A 19,284-nucleotide genomic window follows, 5' to 3' on the forward strand; every position below is an offset into this window, starting at 1 on the left:
CCATTCAATGTGATTATAGCTGATCTGATAATACTCAACTTAAATTTTCTTATCTTTTCCCTATAACCTTTGATTACCTTATTGATTAAAATTCTGTCTACTCCAGCATAAAATGCCTTCTGCAGTAATGAATTCCACAGATTCACATCCTCAGAGAAAATTCCTCTTCATCTCCTTTGGACCAAGACTCATCCACAAAAGAGAACCTGTCCCTATCTACTGTCAAGTTCCTTAAGAATCTTACATGTTTCAATGAAGTTGCTTCCTCGTTAGTCTAAACATTTATGGGTACAGGCCCAATCTATTCAAACTGTTCTAATTAGATAATCCCTTTGTATCTGGAATCAACCAAGTTCACTTGCTGTGAACTGGCTTCAGTGCTAGTTCATCTTTCATTTGGTAAGTGGACCAAAACCTTTTTAAAACTCCAGTTGTGATCTGACAATGCCTTCTAGTTTTAACAAGACCACACCTACTTTTATACTTCATTCCTTTTGAATCAAAGGCCAACAGTCCATTTGCCCTCCCAATTATCAACTGAACTTGGATGTTAAATTTTTGAGATTCCTGCATAATGACCACTAAATCACTGCTGCAGCTTTCCTTATTTAATATTCAGATCTTCTGTTCTTCTTGCTAGAGTGCAAAACCTCAAATCTTCCCACATTATATTCCATTTCTGACCACTCACTGAATCTATATACTCTAAACTCCTTGTGTCATCTTCACTACTGTTTTCCCACCTATTTTAGTGTGATCCATAATCGTTCTGATAGTACATTCCCTTCTGTCATCAATATGAATGCATATAGGAAATAATTGCGCGCCAGCACAAATTAATGTGACACTCCACTAGGTACAGGTTGCCAGCATGAAAATGACCCCTTTAACCCAACTCTGTTTTCTATTATCCTCTACCCATGCTTATATACTATCATCGTGACCTGCTATCGCATATAAACAGCTTTATGTGTGGTACCTGATCGAACACCCATTGGAAATCCAAATATATTACACCTATTGGCTCTCCTTTATCCATCCTGTTTGTCCTCCTCAAAAGGTTTGACAGACATGATTCCCCCTTCATGAAGCCATGCTGACTGCATGATTTTACGAGACATTTCTAAATGTTACACTTTCCAACAGATTCTAGCATTTTTCAATTAACACGTATTGAACTAACTGACTTTTGGTTACCAGATTGTTGCCTTGCTTTCTTTTTACATAAGGGTACATCACATTAGCACTTTTCCAATCTTATGGGATTTGCCTGAACCTCGGGATTCTTGGGAGACGATTCCTACAAGTACGTTCGCTATCTTTGCGGCTTGTACTTTTAAAATTCTATTATGCAGCCCATCAAGGACATATTATATATCTTACACCAGTTCTGACCAGATAGATACCATGGCTGGAAGAAGAGGGAGGCAGGTATACACAGAAACCAAGAGAAAGACAAACACCTACAGAATGTTATCCAATTATACATTGATGTCAACAACTTCATTGCCCCATATATCTGTCCTTTCATTTAAAGGAAGCATGACAAATTGAATATTGGCATTTGGATTAAAGCTTAAGCTCTGTTTACAAGATGATTATACCTCAAGTTGCCAGCACAATATTGCAGATCCAGAACACTGAATAAAACCATCACACCAGGACATAAATAATAACTTGTGGGTGCCACAAGTCTGAAAAAGAAACAAAGTCCTAGAGAATCACAACAAATCTGGCAACAGGTCTGCATCTGTAGAGAGATACAGAACTAACGTTGCAAAACCAGTGACCCTTCCTCAGAGTCACAAAAGAACTGTACTGTAAATGTGCAAGATGCAAATTGAACAAATCTGAACAATTAACAAATCTAATAATCAAAATAAATACTATTACAACTACAATGTTTTGCATTTTTTTTCTACAAAAATTGATTCAAGTGAACCTATACTGTATCTCTGTTCACAGTAAGGTATTGTTATAGTTGAACATATTACAAACCAGCAATCTAAGTAAATTTAACAGTAAACACTTGAAGAACAGGTCACACTAAGAACCAGCTCTATGATTATTCAAGTATCAGGAGTCCAAAACAAGCTTCCCAAATTAATAGAGTAAACAAAAAAAAATTTAAATGAATTTTAGTGATCTAATGAGCGTATTTCTTGAAAAGTACACAATCTCAAAATTATTAGAGATTTTTGAAACAGTGTAGGAATTATAAAAACGATCCACAAGGATGATACTGGAACTGTGAAGGCACTGGTTATCAAAGACTGACAAATTGGGATTCTCTCCCATACATGAGAGAAAAGACAGATTACCTAAATCCATAAATGTTAAGACAGCATTTCATACGGTAATCCCAAGAGCATTTTCTCACTTGCAGCAAATCCAACGTGATGGTCCATAAATACAAATACAAATACAGACTAATAAACACACTAAAGACTTCAGGAGAAACTTTTGTTTAGTGCTGACAATGTGGAGGTCATAACCACGCAAGAGTAATCAGTGAACTCAATCGTTTCACTTAAGGGAAAGCCAGAAAAGTACATCAGAAAAAAGACTTTAAAAATGAGTGCAGCTGAGATGGAGTGCAAGTTTCCAGAGTTTAGTTAGTAGGAACCTTGCATATAAATGTAGAATTTAATTCTAAAGTAGTTTGTAAGAAGGATGGAAAGTGCTACTCATTGAAGCTTATGCTCTGGCATAAGCCACAAACTCTACCGTGTCAGCTGACTAGCCTAAACCAGCCTTGTAGAAACAAACCAAGTATAAATTGGGAGGGTTTAATGCAGCTCTGCAACTGAGTGCGTCTGAGATGGAGTGCAACTCTCTGGAGTTTGGTGAATAGGGAAGAAGGTGTTTGTTTGTTGGCATTTGCTGGTACATTTCCACCCACCTTGCTCTGTAGAAATTGGATCTTTCTCCTCTACAGAGCTGGGAAATAAGCCACAGCAGTTCTGTAACATGGAGTGAACATACCATGTCATTGATTAGTGAATATTTCTCTTTTTTACCTGTTCTGACATTTATAATATCCTATTGTAACTTATACTGCATCCACACTCTTTTTATTCTGTTTTCATCATATTTTTTAGCTTTTTGCAAATAGGGTCTACAGGATAATATTTTAGCTCTTTCTTTCCAGTCATCTTAAACATCTTTAAATTTAATTGTATATAGTAAGGGAGCCCAAGCAGTGCGTTGTACCATCTGCTGCATGTGGGAATTCCTAGATACTTCTGGTAGTCTGGATGACCACATCTACAGGAAGTGCTGCCAGTTTGAACAGCTTGAGTGCCCACTCTTGGAAGATGAGCATTGGCTAGAGGCACAGAGGTGTATCCGCAAGGCTGAAGGCACATACATTACATGTTTTCTGAAGTGATCACCATATGGACCAAGGAACTATAGGAAGAGAGGTAATGGGTAAACACCTGGCAGAGGAAAGGGAGGCAAGTTCAAAAGTCGCAGTGAGAATCCCACTCAATAACCAGTCTTGTGTGTTAAGGTTTCAGAATGAAGGTTGGTCCAGTTGCACAAGGACAAAGGAGCAAGAATCCAAGGGAACTAGCGATACCCGATTTGATCTATAGCATTTCTATAGTTGTAGTCACATCTGTGACTAAGGCATCCTGAAGGGGGAAGGGGTTAATTCAGATTATGGAATACATTAGTGCCAACTATGCAGGTTGAATGTGGCGTGAGGTCTTGCATCAAGAATTCTGGGAGCTAAGCAGTAAATTAAAAAGCAGTTCGTTCACGGTTGTAGCCAGTACCACAGGCTAGCGAGTACAGAAATTGAATAGGGTAGACAAACATGTGGGTCAGGAGTTGGTGCAAGCAAGAGGGTTTTTTGATTTCTGGATCACTGGAACGGTTTCTGGGAAGGTGAGACCTGTATAAGGCAGCAGTCTGCATTTGAACCAGAATTGGACTAACATCCTTGCGGCACAATTTGATAGTGCTGTTGGAGGAAATTGAACTAGCTCGGCATGGGGAGGAGGAGGTACACAGAGCTGATACAATAGGGACACAGTATAATATGATCATGGAACCAAGAAAGAGGGCGTTGAGCCACGTTGCAATTCAAGGGAGTAGGTGACACTGGTCGGCCTCTGATACTAGGTGTATTACAGAGAAGACAGACAATTTAAGAAGTGGATTGGCATGTGGCATTGTGATATTGCCTTCACAGATGTGGTTGGGAGTGGGGCGAGCTTGTGCAAGATTGGCAACTCTCAATCTGGGGTACATGATATTCAGGCAAATGCACTGTCAGGGAGACAAAAGATACATGGATAAGCACTTCATATGTCATAAGATTCAGGGCTATAGGGCAAGTGCTAGAGAGTGGCATTAGAGTATATAGGTCAGTGCAGACTTAAAGGGCCAAAGGATCTCTTCTGTGCTGTATGACTCTGTGGCATGTCCATTTGCTCAGACTGAATAAGACAAGAGGAACTTTACGTGCCATCTTATCACCAAAGTGAATAAATGTCTTTGGTGGTAAACATTCCACATAAAAAAAGTGCCATGTAATTAAGTTAAATATTCTATTATTTTGCTTCTAAAATATGAGTAACTGTTCTGGGATTCTGTCTGATTCTGTGTTAGCAACATTTTTTTCTGGAGAATGGAGTAAACTTTGTGTATTTGTTAAGTACCATTCACTTGAAAGGGTGAGCTTAGATCAGTAGCCTGAGCCATTTGAAAAATAACAAAACCATCACATTTTGAATCCTGGAACATATTATGCAAAGTGCTTGCATCAGTAGGTGAGATGTCAGATACCCTATGAGATGTACCAAGTGAGAGATCAATATGCCAGATTGAAAGCAGAGGAACAATTTTATATATGATGACTCATGATTGTAGTCACTCATGTTGTTAGCTATAGCAGCTGACGGCATTGCTTGTGCATCATCCAAAGGATCACAGCAAAAATAAGCATAGCAGCATCTCGAAAATGATTCATTGGGTTTAAATCCATGCAATAGTGTATGAGGATAGATGATGCAATCAAAAAATTATGTTTTTATGAATTGACACAAAGTAGAGGGGCTTGGACACTTGGCCATTGAGTGTAGGAGACAAATTAAAGCTGCTTCTTTGCTGAGGCAGCTGTCTACCCACTGCATTTGGGGAATGGGGGTAGGAAGGAGGAGGCTGCAAGGGAAGTTTGGAGATGGGGCAAGAGTCAGCAAAGCAGGAAAGGGGCAGGTTGGATAGAGGCATGGGAAAATCTTGGTTGGGAATTGAGGGGTTTACACAAGGAGATCATAATAGGTTAGGAAAGACAGGGAGGCTTTAGTGGGATGTGGGGCCAGGCACAGGAATAGGATGCAAAGGGAAGGGGAAGAGACAGGGAAGCTACGAGAGAAGGAAGGAAGGGAGATAGTGAAGAGGGAGAAGATAGGAAGGGTCAGAAACAATGACACTACATGTGCTTGTCCAAATACCCATATATCATCTCAAATACAGATGGCAATGTTACTACATGGTTGTATCACCAAATAAAGTAGGTGGTGAGTCTGAAAAATAAAAAAAAGCCAGAAACTTTCTAAATGAATTCTTTGAAAAAAAAAATATGATTTATAACTGAAAACCTTTGAGACAGTGGTGATGGAAAGTTAGAGATAAAGACAGCAGAATGTCAAAAGGCAGACTATTTTCCAATAGAGTCGTAGAGATGTACAGCATGGAAACAGACCCTTCGGTCCAACTTGTTCATGCCGACCAGAGATACCTTAAATTAATCTATTCCCATTTACCAGTACTTGGCCCATATCCCTCTCAACCAGTCCTATTCAAAACCCCTTCCAGATACCTTTTAAATGCTGTAATTGCACCAGCATCCACTATTTCTATTGCCAGCATTTTCCATCACACATCATGCTCTATATGAAAAGAGCTGCTCCTTAGTTCCCTTTTAAATCTTTCCCTTCTCACCCTAAACCTATGCCCTCTAGTTCTGGACTCCCCCATCCCAGGGGGAGAAAAACCTGTCTATTTACACGTTTACAATCATGCCAGTCATGATTTTATAAACCTCACCCCTCAGTCTTCGATGCACCATGAATAACAGTTTCAGCATGTTCAGCCCCTCCATATAATTCAAACTCCCCAATGCTGGCAACATCCTTGTCAATCTTTTCTGAACCCTTTCCAAGTTTCACAACATCCTTCCTTCCATAGGTGGAAGAGCCAAATTGCACGCAATATTTAAAAGTGGTCTAACCAATGTCCTGCACTGCCATAACATGACCTTCCAATTCTCCATATACTCAATGCTCTCACCAAAATAGGAAAGCATATTAAATGCCTTCTTCACTATCAGATTGACCTGCAACTCCACTTTCAAGGAACTATGAACCTGCACTCCAAGGTCTCTTTGTTCAGCTACAGTCCCCAGGACGTCACCGTTAAGTGTATAAGTCCTGCCCTGATTGGTTTTTCCAAAATGCAGCACCTCACATTTATCTAGCTTAAACTCCACATGCCTCTCCTAAGCACATTGGCCAATCTGATCAAAACTCGTTGTACTCTGAGGTAGCCTTCTTTGCTGTCCACTACATCTCCAATTTTAGTGTCATCTGCAAACTTTCTAACTATACCTCCTATGTTCACATCCAAATAATTTATATAAATGATGAAAAGCATGGTCCTAACATTGATGCTTATGCCAGATGCCTCCAGTCTGAAAAACAGCCCTGCATCACCATCCTCTGTCTCTACCTTCAAACCAGTTCTGTATCCAAATGGCTAGTTCTCCCTATATTCCATGTGATCTGACCTTGCTAACCAGTATACCATGCGGAATCTTGTTGAACGCCTTACTGAAGTCCATATATGTCACATCCACCACTCTGCCCTCATCAATCCTCTCTGTTGCTTCTTCAAAAAAAAAATTCAATCAAGTTGGTGAGACATGATTCCCCATGCACAAAGCCTTGATGACTTCCCGAAACAGTCCTTGCCTATCCAAATACATGCAAGTCCTGTCGCTTGGGATTCCCGCCAACAACTTGCCCACCACTGATGACAGGCTCACCGGTCTATAGTTCCCTGGCTTTTCCTTACTATCTTTCTTAAATAGTAGCACCACGTTAGCCAATCTCCAGTCCTCCAGCACTTCAATGATCTAAATATCTCAGCAAGGGGCCTAGTAATCACTTCCCTAGCTTTCCACAGAGCTCTAGGGTACACCTGATCAGATCCTGGGGATTTATCCATCTTTATGCATTTTAAGACATCCAGCGCCTTCTCTGCAATATGGACAATTTTCAAGATGCCACCATCTATTTCACCACATTCTGTAATACTTTGAGGGAAGGAGATTGCAAAATCCAATGTTTTGGAAATTAACAGGATTATCGGAGGGCTTTAAGAAACACGTGATTAGCATCATTAGAAAGCATTGTGAAAAGGGAAGCAAAACAATACCAGAAAAGAGATGATGTTAGACTGCACTGACCCTAAAAAGAGTCACTGGCTCCCCGACTCTCCTTGGTTGAACAAGCAGTGACACTGCTCCACTCTCAAATAAAAATCCTTGCTAAATCCTTTCACATGGTCTGCCTCGGAGGTTTTTACTTGTGGATTTGGTAGCTATTGGTTACAAATAAAGTTAGGATGACTCTCTGATTTGGGAATTTGTTCAGTTTATACTTCAGTATTTTTATTATAATTTGTTCTGATTAGACTGCCCAGTTCAATTACAGCCACTACTCTGCATGCTTTATTGTCATGAAATAAAGCAGTTTAATCATTTGTACTTTGACTCAAGCAACCAAATCTATAACATTTAAAAAAGGTTATGGGAACACACAACAGGATGCACATGAAAGGCAAATATTGGGCTAGAATCATCAAGTTCATACTTTTCTAAAACCCGTGGAATGCATCATATAAACAGAAATTAGGAAGTGGATGACTTTTTTTTTTAAAATGGCTAAGACCTCTTCTAAGATAGCAATACTATACTCAATAGAATAACTAGGATGGTAAAGATAATGGTAGAAATATTTTAAGTGGATGTACAATTGCAGATATCAAGAACAACACTGGATTGGAAACAGTGAAAAAATGGTGAAGATGACAACAAGAAGTTTGCATGAACAGCGGTATTTGCACAAGAGGAGGTGGGGAACCTCGGTTTGTAAGTAAGTGAAGTAAGGACTCACTTGCTGCAGACTAATTCAAAGAAATAGAAGCCATTCAATCAATGAGGCACTAAGGGACTTGGCTCCATATATACACATAAGACACTCAAGGTAACAACAGGTTTGCAGCGTGGTTAATAATGCTTACAGCACACTAAGCTTTATTAATGGGGATCATAGTACAAGAACAAAGAGGATCTACAAAATTGAATAAAACACTAGTTTGACTTCAACTGGAACACTGTCCAGTTCTAAGTGCCAAAGCTTGGCAAGATTTGAAAGGATTTGAGAGAATGGAGAAATTAATCATATGTATGGATGGAATGAGGAATTTCAGTTACATAAATAGATGGAGAGCTTGGAGAAATTAGGATTATTTTCTTTGGGGAAATAGATTGACTGGAAGTTTGATAGAGATATTCAAAATCATGGTGCTATGGACAAATAGGGAGCAGCATTCACACTGGGTGGAAAAATCAAGAAACAAAGGGCACAAATTTAAGTGACTGGCAAAATAAACAATGGAGACAGGAGGAGAAACCTTGTCACTCATTGAGTGGTAATAAATGGTGTGGAACACACTGCCTTAATGTGTTGGAGGCAATCTCAAGGGGGGAGGGGGAGGGGGAGGGGGAGGGGGAGGGGGAGGGGGAGGGGGAGGGGGAAGGGGAGGGGGAGGGGGAGGGGGAGGGGGAGGGGGAGGGGGAGGGGGAGGGGGAGGGGGAGGGGGAGGGGGAGGGGATTGTCATGTGTACAGAGCCACAGTGAAAAGCTTTGCCTTGCGAGCAATTCTGGCAGATCACAGAGTTACGTAGCACAGATAAGTAAATAATAGGTAAACAGCAGCAAAAACCAAAACACAGATACAGGGAAATGCTAAGAGTTTGAAAGTCCATTTAGTATTCTAACAGTAAGGTAGAAACGGTTTCAAAACCGGCTGGTGTGTGTGTGTACCTTCTCCCCGATGTTAGAGGTTGTAGAAAAGCATTGCCAGGATGGGATGGATCTTTGAGAATGCTGGTGGCGTTTCCTTGACAGCGGGCCTGGTCGATGGATTCTACAGTTGGGAGGTTGGCTTTTGTGATCGTCGGGATCGAGTTTGCCACTCTCTGTAACCATCTCCAATCGTGAATGGTACAGTTGCCATACCAGGTAGTGATACATCCAGACAGAATGTTCTCGATGGTGCACCTATAAAAGTTGGCAAGGGTATTTCCTCAGCTCCCTGAGGAAGAAGAGAAGTTATTGGGCCTTTATAACCAGTGTGTCCACATGAAGAGTCCAAGAAAGCTTGTTGTGGATGACCACTTCCAGGAGATTGACACTTTCCACCTCTGTGCTATTAATGTGTAGGGATCATGAGTTACATCTCACCGAGAGTCAATAATGTGTTCCTTGGTTTTGCCGGCATTGAGAGATAGGTTGTTCTCAGTGCGCCATTTTTCCAGGTCTTCCACCTCCCTTCTGTAGTCTGTTTCGTTGCCATCTGAGATTCAACCAACTATGGTGGTGTCATCAGCGAACTTGCAAATGGCATTAGTCCAGTGTTTGGCGACGCAGTCATGGGTATACAGGAGTACAGTGGGGGGGTTGAGTATGAAACACTGGAGCCCCCCAGGGGTAAGTGTTAATGAGGATGACGATTATGATGAATGATAACATCAGTGCAATAGTGACAAAGAGTATTGGAACAGAAAATCTACCTGTGGGATCAGCGTGGATACAGCTAATAAGCGACAAGAGGCAGGATATGCAGTGGGAATACAGGCATCTCAACAGTACTGATGAGGTAAACAATGACATTGACCAAGAAATTAGAGATGCATGCAACATTGGTACAACACTACTCATGGCTGATTTTAACGGCACATAGGCAAATCACATTAGCAACAATTCTACTGCAGATGAATTCCTAGATTTTGTGCAATTTTTTTAGATTAGTACATTGAGGAACCAACCAAAGAGAGGTTTTTCTATTTGGTTTGGTTCCATGAGAAGGTGTTAATCTTGTTGTACAAAGTCTTTTAGGAAACAGTACTTATAACATGAGGAAGTGAATCAGTCTAATCTGAAATTAGGGTCCTAAACCTAAACAAAGGAAATTATGAAATTATGAAATTATGAAGGGGAATTGGCTATGATAGAAGGGCCAGCTTTATTAAAAAATACGATAGTGGATGAGTTTGCAATCTCATACTTGCACCATGCCCAAGTCAGCTTACTTTCACCACCATAACGTCTCCCAACTATGCCACCAGTTCAGCTCATCTGCTGCTGAAAGACATTCATGCCTTTGTTGTCTCTGAATAAGAGGATACCACTGCACACTTGGCTGGCCTTTTACCTTCTCCATTCTACCTTCTGTAAACCTAAGATCATGAAAATCTCTGTAGCCTATCTTGCTACACACAGGAAATCCCATTCGTGTTCAATAGTTTAATTCTCAAATTTTCATCCTCAATCACCACAACCCACCAGGATTTCAAGACACTAATTCAATCCTCAAACATTCTTGATATTGAATACTTCACCACTAAGCCTGCATCCTCAGTTGCCTAGGTCCTAAGTGCAGGAATGTCCTCCTAACACTTCCTCACTTTCCTCCATTAAGGCACTCCTTAAAATAAAACTCTTTCACCAAGCTTTCAAAGGTCTTCTTACACCAGTCGTTTAAATAAAGATAACCCCCCTGTGAAGTGACTAAGGACATTTTATTAAAAGGTGCTATATCAATACCAGTTGTTGTTGAATAAGTGGATTTCAAACAACGATCTAATTCTATATGGGGAATAAATCACAGATCACTGAGCACTGGCAAAGGAAGTCAGGATTTGCAGCCAATTGAGAGAGATATGTAATGATCATCAATTTGTAATTAAGGTGAAGCTTCAGCTATTCTTAAATGCATGCAAACAAATATAAAATCACAACTCTGAAAAATCAAGGATTACTGACTTGCATTTTCCTCAATTTTGTCTAACAAATGTTTTTTAATGATTCAAGTGTACTACACTGGGAATGGTTGTGTTTAAGAGAATAATACATTATCAGAATTATTTTCATTTAGGGGCGGTACAGTGGCTGGCACTGCTGCCTCACAGTACCAGGGACCCAGGTTCAATTCCAGCCTCGGGTGACTATGTGGAGTTTGCACATTCTCCCAGTGTCTGTGTGGGTTTCCTCCATGTGATCCTGTTTCTTCCCACAGTCCAAAGATGTTTCCAGCATCTGCAGTCATTGTTTTTACCTCAAAGATGTACAGGTTAGGTGAATTGGCCATAGTGTTAGATGCATTAGTCAGAGAGAAATGGGTCTGAGTGGGTTACTCTTTGGAAGGTCAGTGTGCACTTGTTGGGCCATTGGACTGTTTCCACACTGTAGGGAATCTAATCTTATCTAATCTAGTTGCAATCTGACAAATAAACTGTGGAATGGTTGTGTTTTGCTCTGAGATTTTAGCTGTTATTCTTTCAAGACCACAAGGGTGCAGTAGATGCTGTAAAATACCTGTTAAAATTTAAAAAACTCAACATCAGCAGCAGAGAAAAAAAATAATTGAACATAAATCCATTCCAAACTATGCTAAACATCCAATAATATAAAATTTTACAGCCCTGACTTAGCTCATTCAGCCCAACTGCATCATGTTGGTGTCTATACTTCATGCTTCCACTCTTTACACTACAGGAAGTGCGCCTGCAAATATTGGTGTTCATCGTCCAAAACCCTAAACTCTGGAGCATTTCCTACAGATTCGAGGCTGGCAAATATAATGGCACTATTTAAAATGAAAAGGAAAGAAAAAAAAGTTACAAGCCAGTTAGCCCAACATCAGTAGTGGGCAAAACACTACTGCATTATAAAAGACCATAAGACATAGGAGTGGAAGTAATGCCATTTGGCCCATCGACTTCCCAGTGTCCACCTTTTCTAAGCCATGCATTATCTTGTAATCTTCTATTAGACCTCCCCTCAACCTTCTAAACTCAAACGATTACAGTCCCAGGATCCTCAGCCGTTTATCATTTGTTAGGCCTACCATTCCAGGGATCATCTGTGTGAATCTCCGCTGGACACGCTCCAGTGCCAGTATGTCCTTGCTGAGGTGTGGGGCCCAAAATTGTACACAGTGTTCGAAATGGGGCTTAACTAGAGCTTTAAAAATCTCAGAAGCACATCGCTGCTTTTATATTCCAACTCTCTTGAGATAAATGACAGTATTACATTCACTTTCTTAATCACAGACTCAACCTGCAAGCTAACCTTTAGAGAATCCTGGACTAGCACTCCCAGATGATCCCTTTGTACTTTGGCTTTATGAATTTTCTCACCGTTTAGAAATTAGTCCACACCTGTATTCTTTTTTTCCCCAAAGTGCAAGACCTCACATTTGCTCACATTGAATTTCATCAGCCATTTCCTGCACCACTCTCCTAAACTGTCTAAAACTGTCCACAGCCTCCCCATCTCCTCAGTGCTACCTGCCTGTCCACCTAACTTCGTATCCTCGGCAAACTTCGCCAGAACGCCCCCAGTCTCTTCATCCAGATCATTAATATATAAAAGGGAACAGCTGCAGCCCCAACACAGAATCCTGCAGAACACCACTTGTCACCAGCTACCATTCCAAAAAAGAACCTTTTATCCCAACTCTCTGCCTTCTGTCAGACAGCCAATCCTCAATCCATGCCAGTAGCTCACCTCGAACACCATGGGCCCTCACCTTACTCAGCAGCCTCCCATGATGCACCTTATCAAAGGCTTTTTGGAAGTCTAAATAGATAACATCCACTGGACTTCCCTGGTCTAACCTATTTGTTACCTCTTCAAAGAATTCTAACAGATTTGTCAGGCACACCCTCCCCTTACTAAATCCATGCTGACTTGTTCTCATCTGACTCTGTACTTCCAAGAATTTAGAAATCTCATCCTTAACGACAGATTCCAGAATTTTATCAACAGGAGGTTAGGCGAATCGACCTATAATTTTCTGTCTTTTGTCTTGATCCTTTCTTGAACAAGGGGGTTATAACAGCAATTTTCCAAACATTTGGGACTTTCCCTGACTCCAGTGACTTTTGAAAGATCACAACCAACGCCTCCACTATTTCCTCAGCCACCTCCCTCAGAACTCTAGGATGGTAGCTCATTGGGGCCAGGAGATTTATCAATTTTTAGACCTTTTAGCTTTTCTAACACTCTCTCTTTTTTAATGGCTACCATGCTCAACTCTGCCCCCAGACTCTTCTTAATTGTTGGAATATTACTCATGTTTTCCACTGCAAAGACTGACACAAAGTATCTATTAAGTTCTTCAGCTATTTCTTTATCTCCCATCACTAGCCTTCCAGCATCAATCTGGAGGGGCCCAATGTCTACTTTTGCCTCTTGATTGTTTCTAATGTATTGAAAGAAACTTTTACTATCATTTCTAATACTACTGACTAGCCTACCTTCATATTTGATCCTCTCCTTCCTTATTTCTCTTTGTAGTATTCCCAATCTTCTGATTTCCCAGTGTTCTTGGCCACTTTATAGGCTCTCTCTTTTTCTTTACATTTCCTGACTTCCTTTGTCAGCCATGGCTGTCTAATTCCACCCCTGGATAATCTCTCTTTTCTTTGGGATGAACCTCTGTACTGTGTCCTCAACTACACCCAGAAACCCCTGCCATTGTTGCTCTACGGTTTTCCCCGCTCGGTTCTGCTTCCAGTTGATTTTCATCAGTTCCTATCTCATGCCCCTGTAATTACCTTTATTTAACTGCAACACAATTCCATCCAATTTTGTCTTCTGTCTTTCAAACTGCAGACTGAACTCTACCATTTTAAGATCTTTTATAACGTCTGGCTCATTACATAACACTAAGTCCAGAATAACCTGTTCCCTTGTGGACTCCATCACAAGCTGTTCCAAAAAGCCATCCTGTAAGCATTCCATGAATTTCCTTTCTTTGGATCCACCAGCAACATCATTCACCCAGTCCACCTGCATACTGAAGTCCCCTATGATCACCGTGACCTTGCCTTTCTGACATAACATATCTATTTCCCAGTATATCTTGCGCCCCTGGTCCTGACCATTGTTGAGAGGTCTGTACATAATTCCCATTCCGGTTTTTTGCCTTTGTAGTTCCTCAACTCCACCCACACAGACTCCATATCATCTGACCCTATGTCATTCAGTGCCATAGATTTAATTTCATTCTTAACTAACAAGGCAATCCCCACCCCCTCTGCCCACCTCCCTGTCTTTTCGATAAGTTGTAAGTCCTTGGATGTTTAACTGCCAGTCCTGAACCCCCATGCAATCACGACTCTGTGATACCTACCACATCATAATCATTCGCAATGATTTGCACTGTTAATTCATCTACTTTGTCACGAATACTACGAGCATTCGGGTAAAGTGTCTTAATGTTAAACTTTCTTATTATTGGAGATATTGGAAATTGTAAGATGTCCTAAGTTATCATGCATTCCTATTCTGCCTGGAGCTTAAACCCGCCTACACACATGCTATCCTGCTACTTATCTTTCCATTTAACTCCCTACTCCCTGTCTCTTTCGCTTTCCCTTTCCCCCGACTCAGAAGTTTAAAGTCCTAGTGACCACCCTATTTATCCTTTTTGCTAGAACACTGGTTCCAGATCGGTTCAGGTAGAGACCGTCCTAACAGTACAGATCCCCCAGTTCTGAAACAGATGCCAATGCTCCATGAAATGGAATCCCTCTTTCCCACACCAATCCCTTAGCCATGTGTTTACCTCCCTAACTTTCTTATCCTTATGCCAATTGGCACGTGGCTCGGGCAGTAATCCAGAGATTATGACCCTTGAGGACCTGTACTTCAATTTCCTTCCTAGTGCTTGATAATCCCCAAACAGGTCCTGCACCCTAGCTTTGCCTATGTTATTAGTCCCAACTTGGACCACAACAACTGGATCCTCCCCCTCCCACTCCAATATCCTTTCAAGCTGATCGGAGATGTCCTTCACCCTGGCACCAGGCAGGCAACACACCATACGGGACTACCAATCCTGCTTGCATAGGATATTATCTGTCCCCCTAATTATAGATTCAGAATATAGAATTTATAAATTATAAAAGACATGATGATGGAACACTTGGACAGCACTAACAGATTGGACAAAACCAACATGGGTTTATTGAAAGCAAATCATGTTTAACAAGATTACGAGATTTTTGAGAATGTAATTAATAGAATAGTTAAAGGAGAACCCTTGGATGTGGTACATTTGAATTTTCAGGAAGCTTTTGATATTAAGCATCCCCTCAATAGTTTCACATGGTGACAAATTTCATATTCTAACCACTCTTAATCAAGAAGTTCCTCCCAAATTCTTTATTCTATTTAGTAATGCTAACTTACCACTTATGCCCTCCAAGTTTAAGTATCCCAATTGGAAATTGTTCCAGGATCTTAAAGCCCTTGCACAATCTTACGATGCCATGGAGTTACTCTTTACTGGGCACAAATAGCAACGTGAATAGAATTAAGGAGGAAAGAGAGAAATACATGGAGAACAAGGCTGACAACTGAAGTGGGAATGTTAGAAACGGGTAGATAGGAGCTTGTGCAGTAGTCCAGCTAGCATTAAATGGGAGAGTTTATCGAATAGTCTTTCAATATTGTAACAGTAAGATTAGAGCCTGCTATGTCTTTGAATACAATGTATTGTAGTATTTGTCTTCATAGATATACAAAGTGCTAGAAAGAAGCCTAAACCTGAAGACAGTTCTTGACCTTTCCTTCTCCTCAACCAGTTTGTCTTAAACTCAAATTCTTGGATGTAGGCATAAAACCACACAACAAAAGGTGGTGGCAGCAATGGGATCCACTGCCTGGAAAATAGTGGTAGCAATGAAGATTAAGAAACAGAATGGAAACTGTTTGGAGAATTTTTTTAAAAAAAGACACTTTTTACAAAATCTTTTAGGACCGGATAACAGCCAGAAAAGCCACAGAGCTGAACAGCTGCTATGATGGAAACATGAACACACAGTCTGTGCAGGTAAATAAAGCCAGAAACTGAGTAATAGGGGTAACAAGCCTTTAAAACAGAATGCAGTAAAAGCCCAAAAGCAACCTGGGAATAAATTCGAACAGTGAACCTGCAAAAGGTGGTTGGACAACCAAAGCAAATTCCATTCTGAAAAGAAAAATGTTTACCACTCCAAATGTTAGGTTGTAAACAGAATTAAGATAATTCAAGAATTCAAGTTATTTACTCGATGATAAGTGGATTGAAAATAAACTTTTGCCTGGCCAGTGAAAAAACAAACACACATAACTCTGACAAAGCAAATGAAGAAATTTTGTCAGTAATAGGCTTAAAAAGTTAGTAGATGGAAAAAAAGAAATCAACAGCAAAATCATTTATTTGCCTTTGCAGTTTCAGAGCCCTAGCAGTAAAATTAGCTTAAATCTTATTACTATAATTTGTCAGGTTTTATTGAACAATGGAGAGGCTATATAATTTTTACTGATTTTAAGGAGGAGGAAACTAAAAATGAATAAGTAGTGTGTTAATCTGATCACATGGCATCAAATCAGAAGCAAAAATGTCAATGACAGCCACTTTATGCAGTCACAAAATCATTGTATTGACTGATGCCATTCTGAAAATGTTTATACCCACATATCATTTAGAAATCTATCACCCATCTCAGAAAAGGAATATATTAATCCATCTCTCTGAAGATGTCATGTTGTAAAGGAAACCCAAGTTTTATATTAAACGCAGCACCTTGAACAGCAGAATTCTACAATGTATTGACTACTAAAAGCACAATAAACCATTTTACTAGAAGACACAAGCTTCTCATCTGAAAAAATGCACTGGCTCGAAGTGCAGAGGATGTTGGTTCAAATGCAACATTCAAGAGGGCACTGGATGATCTGGATTGAAGTAATGTGCAAAGCTACGTGGAAAAGGCATGGGTTTAGCTCTGGAAAATGATGCTTATTTGAAGAGGTTATACAGATGTGCTGAATAGCTTCCTTCGGCACTATAACACTTCTGCAATACACCATGCGACACACAACATTGTAAAATCCTAAGCAATCTAATGCTACAGTATCTTATCATAGTGAAAACCTCATCAGCAAAAACATAACTGTCCAGTCATGCATCAATAACATATTCATTGTAGGAAGAGCGGTCACTTTCTCAAAAATAACCTACAGTCTGAAGAATACCACACAACACACTGGGCTTTTCCCATGCGGTAAAAATGTTACTTTAACTCTAACGCTGAGATAGAGGGATGCAGGTGTACTACAGTGTTTAATTCACAGGAGTGGCAGGAAAATTCACTAAAAACCCCAACATACGCGGGGAAATTCAGTGATAGGAAGAGTAACCAAATGAAGTGGAATGGACAGAACCAGAGGAGAAACAGTGAGGAAGTCTTTTGCTCAAGAGCTTTTAGGCCATTTTGAGAGTTTGGAGGAGGGGGTGGGGGGGGGGAAAGAGTGGAAGGAAGAGGCAGATTATGAGAAGACAGCGAAAAACTAAGACTCCAATGAAGCTAGGGAAAAGAGGCTCAAACTGAAGTGTATGAAAGAATAAGATGCAAAGGGATGTAAGGAAGAAAGAGACTGGATAAGAATTTAAGGGCAGGAGAGAAGGATGCCAAGGGGATTGGGGTAAGGGTTGGAGGCTGTAATGAGGAAGGAGGGCAAGGGTGGATGCAAAGAAAATAATAGATTCAGCAGGGGCAAAAAAGTGTCAGGGGAAATCGGACAGAGTTCAAGTGTTATGGGCGATTATATGCAATTCAAAAAGTACTGTACGCCAAATAACTGAAGAAAAATTATGGGTGAAATAAGATAGATTTACCAAGTGCTCCACTAAAATGGATTTAATGATCTGATTTGATAAATCAGACCAAATCAAGTTCTGAATCATTGTTTGTAACAGTGCTCAAGTATAATGCTTGCAGCACAGTGCTTATTCCATTACCTAAGTGGGTTCCCATTTCATTTACTTATCGATTGCATGTTTATTAGGTATTTTGAACGGAAGATGCAGTACTCACATTTGGTACTGTGCAAAAGTCCTCTACCCTGGATTTCAAACCCAAGTTTGATGGGAAAGATTTAACTTTTCTCTGACAATGTGTAACCCTGTATCCTGATGAAATGCTGCACTGCTGGCAAACTGTTCATGTCTGGGTTTGTTCACTTCAACCCTGTGCACGTGGGAAAGCAGGAGATTAAAATTATCTGACAGATGGAACATAACTAGGCTCTGCTCCTTCACATAGCTGTTGACTTTAATAAAGGTAAAATACAACAGATGTTGGAAATCTGAAATAAAAACAGAAGTTGCTGGAGAAACTTAGCACATTAAGTAGCATCAGCAGAAAAAGGAAAAGAAAGTTAAAATTTCAAGTCCAAGTCATGGTTCAAGTCTCCTCTTCAGAACTCAAGAGTTTTGGACTCAAAACATTAACTCTGTGTCTCTCTCCATAGAGGCTGCCAAACCTACCGAATCTCTCCAGCATTTCCTGTTTTAATTTTTGACTTTAACTTGGGTATCTGCTCTGACTCAAAATGGCACACTCACCTCCAGGCCCAAAGGCTATGGGTTCTTGTTCCAATCCCAAAATTTGACTGTAATCTAATAATCGTTGGTACACTAGGAATAAGTGCTGCGTTATCACTGGCTACATCAACCCGAAGTCCGATCTGCTCCCTCAACTGAATCAGGCTTGAACTTCAACTTGTGAAAAATGGGGTTTCCGGTTTCCTACTGTATAATAGCGAAACATCGACATTGGCTGTAAAATGCTGTGAAATGTTCAGAGATTGAAAAACATATTTTTACAATGCAGACTTTTTCTTCCTTTTTGGTGCTCCAAGTAGGTCACGGTGGCTCAGTGGTTAGCACTGCTGCCTCACAGTGCCAGGGACCCAGGTTCAATTCCAGCCTCAGGCGACTGTCTGTGTGGAATTTGCACGTTCTCTGTATCTGCATGGGTTTCCTCCCACAGTTCAAAGATGTGCAGGTCAGGTGAATTGGCCATGAGAAATTGCCCACAGTCTTAGGTGCATTAGTCAGAGGGAAATGGGTCTGGGTGGGTTACTC

General features: G+C 40.5%; 1 protein-coding gene across 2 annotated transcripts in view; it reads right to left on the reverse strand.

Moving 5' to 3' along the window:
- snx25 (sorting nexin 25) overlaps window positions 1-19,284 on the reverse strand; it is a 230,848-nt gene that overhangs the window by 73,995 nt on the left and 137,569 nt on the right. The window lies entirely within an intron of this gene.

This window comes from Chiloscyllium plagiosum, unplaced genomic scaffold (assembly GCF_037043375.1).
Source record: "Chiloscyllium plagiosum isolate Xiang-an unplaced genomic scaffold, Cpla_swu_hap1 HiC_scaffold_2, whole genome shotgun sequence".
Lineage (NCBI taxonomy): Eukaryota > Metazoa > Chordata > Chondrichthyes > Orectolobiformes > Hemiscylliidae > Chiloscyllium > Chiloscyllium plagiosum.